Raw genomic sequence first — 4,622 nt, forward strand, 5'->3', positions numbered from 1 at the left:
TTGCGTTTCGCGGTCAAGCACTCTACCAACTGAGCTACCGAAGCACGACTCACGCCCGGTACTCACAGCTGTACTTCTGCCAGTACCTCGTCTCCTACCTTCCAAACTTAACAGAAGCTCTCCTGCGAACCTGCAGAACTAGCACTCATGAAAGAAAGGAGGTTCGCAGGAGAGCTTCTGTAAAGTTTGGAAGGTAGGAGACTAGGTACTGATAGAAGTAAAGCTGTGAGTACCGGGCGTAAGTCGTGCTTCGGTAGCTCAGTTGGTAGAGCACTTGCCCGCGAAAGGCAAAGGTCCCGAGTTCGAGTCTCGGTCGAGCACACAGTTTTAATCTGCCAGGAAGTTTCATATCAGCGCACACTCCGCTGCAGAGTGAAAATCTCATTCTGGAAACATCCCGCAGGCTGTGGCTAAGCCATGTCTCCGCAATATCCTTTTTTCAGGAGTGCTAGTTCTGCAGGTTCGCAGGAGAGCTTCTGTAAAGTTTGGAAGGTAGGAGACGAGGTACTGGTAGAAGTAAAGCTGTGAGTACCGGGCGTGAGTCGTGCTTCGGTAGCTCAGTTGGTAGAGCACTTGCCCGCGAAAGGCAAAGGTCCCGAGTTCGAGTCTCGGTTGGGCACACAGGTTTAATCTGCCAGGAAGTTTCATATCAGCGCACACTCCGCTGCAGAGTGAAAATCTCATTCTGCTATAGTAATAGTAATCGGTAAAATGACAACAATTTTGTAATCTTAAATAATTCAGTCACAGATATACTACTTGGTTATGCCATTTTCGCAAACCTTACTGTATAAACTAAAGATGACTATATGTTGTTGTTGTGGTCTTCAGTCCTGAGACTGGTTTGATGCAGCTCTCCATGCTACTCTATCCTGTGCAAGCTTCTTCATCTCCCAGTACCTACTGCAACCTACATCCTTCTGAATCTGCTTAGTGTATTCATCTCTTGGTCTCCCCCTATGATTTTTACCCTCCACGCTGCCCTCCAGTACTAAATTGGTGATCCCTTGATGCCTCAGAACATGTCCTACCAACCGATCCCTTCTTCTGGTCAAGTTGTGCCACAAACTTCACTTCTCCCCAATCCTATTCAATACTTCCTCATTAGTTATGTGATCTACCCATCTAATCTTCAGCATTCTTCTGTAGCACCACATTTCGAAAGCTTCTATTCTCTTCTTGTCCAAACTATTTACCGTCCATGTTTCACTTCCATACATGGCTACACTCCATACAAATACTTTCAGAAATAACTTCCTGACACTTAAATCTATACTCGATGTTAACAAATTTCTCTTCTTCAGAAACGCTTTCCTTGCCATTGCCAGTCTACATTTTATATCCTCTCTACTTCGTCCATCATCAGTTATTTTGCTCCCCAAATAGCAAAACTCCTTTACTACTTTAAGTGTCTCATTTCCTAATCTAATACCCCCAGCATCACCCGACTTCACTCGACTACATTCCATTATCCTCGTTTTGCTTTTGTTGATGTTCATCTTATATCTTCCCTTCAAGACACCATCCATTCCGTTCAACTGCTCTTCCAAGTCCTTTGCTGTCTCTGACAGAATTACAATGTCATCGGCGAACCTCAAAGTTTTTATTTCTTCTCCATGGATTTTAATACCTACTCCAAATTTTTCTTTTGTTTCCTTTACTGCTTGCTCAATATAGAGATTGAATAACATCGGGGAGAGGCTACAACCCTGTCTTACTCCCTTCCCAACCACTGCTTCCCTTTCATGTCCCTCAACTCTTATAACTGCCATCTGGTTTCTGTACAAGTTGTAAATAGCCTTTCGCTCCCTGTATTTTACCCCTGCCACCTTTAGAATTTGAAAGAGAGTATTCCAGTCAACATTGTCAAAAGCTTTCTCTAAGTCTACAAATGCTAGAAACGTAGGTTTGCCTTTCCTTAATCTTTCTTCTAAGATAAGTCGTAAGGTCAGTATTGCCTCACGTGTTCCAGTATTTCTACGGAATCCAAACTGATCTTCCCCGAGGTCGGCTTCTACTAGTTTTTCCATTCGTCTGTAAAGAATTTGTGTTAGTACTTTGCAGCTGTGGCTTATTAAACTGATTGTTCGGTAATTTTCACATCTGTCAACACCTGCTTTCTTTGGGATTGGAATTATTATATTCTTCTTGAAGTCTGATGGTATTTCGCCTGATTCATACATCTTGCTCACCAGATGGTAGAGTTTTGTCAGGACTGGCTCTCCCAAGGCCGTCAGTAGTTCCAATGGAATGTTGTCTACTCCGGGGGCCTTGTTTCGACTCAGGTCCTTCAGTGCTCTGTCAAACTCTTCACGCAGTATCGTATCTCCCATTTCATCTTCATCTACATCCTCTTCCATTTCCATAATATTGTCCTCAAGTGCATCGCCCTTGTAGAGACTCTCTATATACTCCTTCCACCTTTCTGCTTTCCCTTCTTTGCTTAGAACTGGGTTTCTATCTGAGCTCTTGATGTTCATAGATGTGGTTCTCTTATCTCCAAAGGTCTCTTTAATTTTCCTGTAGGCAGTATCTATCTTACCCCTAGTGAGATAAGCCTCTACATCCTTACATTTGTCCTCTAGCCATCCCTGCTTAGCCATTTTGCACTTCCTGTCGATCTCATTTTTGAGAGTATTGCATAAAATAGAATCTATCCTTATTTGGGGTGTTTATGTAGCGTATGTGTTCAAGTCATTATGGAATTGGGCACTGTAACACATTTATTTTAACATAAAAATGCATTTTATAGTGATTTCTCTGTGTTTGACACAAATCTACTAGGTGCGTTTCTTTCGTAAAAAAAAAAAAAAAAAAAAAAATGAAATTAGCGTATGGTATCGTTGGCCGGGAGGCCCGATTCGGGGAAGTTCGGCCGCCACGTGCAAGTCTTATTTCATTTGACGCAACAATGGGCGACTTGCGCGCCGGTGATGAGGATGAAATGATGATGAGGACAACCCAACACTCAGTCCACGAGCGGAGAAAATCTGCAACCCGGTCAGGAATAGAACCCGGGCCGCTTGCATCGGAGACAAGCACGGTACCACCCAGCTAAGCATGCACAAGTTTCAGTCGTAAGTCGGCAGTTTCTGAGCGCTGCGACTCACTTCCGTTCTACTTCGTTACTTCCATTTATTTAGGTAGATATTACTCATCTAGCTCCAACATTATACTAAATCTAAGTTTCACTTTGAATATAATAATTATAGTTCTACATACAATACTTTATTATTAATATGAGCAAAATCGATGTAAAACTACTTTCATGTTAAAATTTTCTGGACGTGAATACGTAAAGATGGTATTATAAACAATACTATGAAAAATATTTATTGCCGTACAGCATTTATATGTAGAATCAAACAATTGTAAGAAAATTAGTAGTTGGATTGACGCCATGTTAACTTGAGATGAGTTAGTTTGTTATTGAGCTCAACGTGACTGGTATTCCATGTATTTCTAATTTTGTCAGTTTGCCGAGGTTGCCAGTCTGTTTTTGTGTCAATACATCGAAAGATTCAATAGGATATAAAATATTATGTGAAGCAACAGCAATTGTAGCAGCAGTTTATTTGCAAATAGTGTTCCGAATAAAATATGATCCAAGTACAAAATAATCGTATCGCTGAATAACAGCTGAAGATAATACCAAGCTGGAGATAAGTACAATGACCTTTATTTTGCTTTATTCTACTCGTTCATTCCTCAGGCTTCTTACAATGGACAATATCCAACACACAGTGGTATTCTGTGAAAAGGCATTAAAAAAACTGCCGATAAGTAAAATTATAATCAATGATTTTTATTTTGTTTTAATCTACACGTTCAATATATTCTTCAGGCTTCTTACAATGGCCAATATCCAACACACAGTGGTATTCTGTGAAAAGGTATTAAAAGCTGTCGATAACTAAAATTATAATCCCATTTTTATACTTTATTTTGGGTCTAAAGTGATATTCTATGAAGAGAGAAGTAAGAATTCTCTTGGAAGGTTTATTAATATCACGTTAAAATTAAGTTGTAGATTCTGGCAGATTGGCTGCCACTGGACGGGCATTTTCCTTTCGCTACTGGCCAGTTTCAGGTGTCCATCCATTTTCAAATTATTTTCTGGTAAGAAGCTTCAAAGTAGACATACCTGGGTTAGAGCCCAAACACTCACAAAATAACGCAATGATAAAAATAGTTGACAGCTGGCTGGACTTCATAGTTAAAGACGTTATACTGTCATTTCAAAAGTAGTGATGCACTATAGCAGTCAGTACTGTAAGATCATACTGAAATATAAGAACGTACAGCGCGTTAGACACGCCTTACACACGAAAGAACTTCTCTGGGTCGCAGCTGTTTAACATACATTTAGCATCAAGTCTATTACTGTAAAATCCAGCTACCCCTCTTCGTTTTTTACCATTGTGCGATTTCATGGGTTTAGGTTATAATCGAAATTCGTCTATTTTGACTGTACAAATATTTGGTAACGCTACTCAGTGCCATCTAAATAAATGTTCATCTGTCATTTCCTCCAGTCAGGCCATATAAGTTCCGAATAAGGCTTTGCAAACCACATCCAGTAGGATCACTGAAACGTGTCATTCAAAAGGTGGATCAACACC

The 4,622-nt window shown here is 40.5% G+C and overlaps 1 non-coding gene across 1 annotated transcript; it reads left to right on the forward strand.

The window, feature by feature from the left end:
- Positions 1-246: 246 nt before the first annotated feature.
- Trnas-cga lies at positions 247-321 on the forward strand. Its single transcript has one exon. It is a non-coding gene; the product is annotated as a tRNA-Ser (tRNA).
- The last annotated feature ends 4,301 nt before the right edge of the window (positions 322-4,622 follow it).

This window comes from Schistocerca piceifrons, chromosome 1 (assembly GCF_021461385.2).
Source record: "Schistocerca piceifrons isolate TAMUIC-IGC-003096 chromosome 1, iqSchPice1.1, whole genome shotgun sequence".
Lineage (NCBI taxonomy): Eukaryota > Metazoa > Arthropoda > Insecta > Orthoptera > Acrididae > Schistocerca > Schistocerca piceifrons.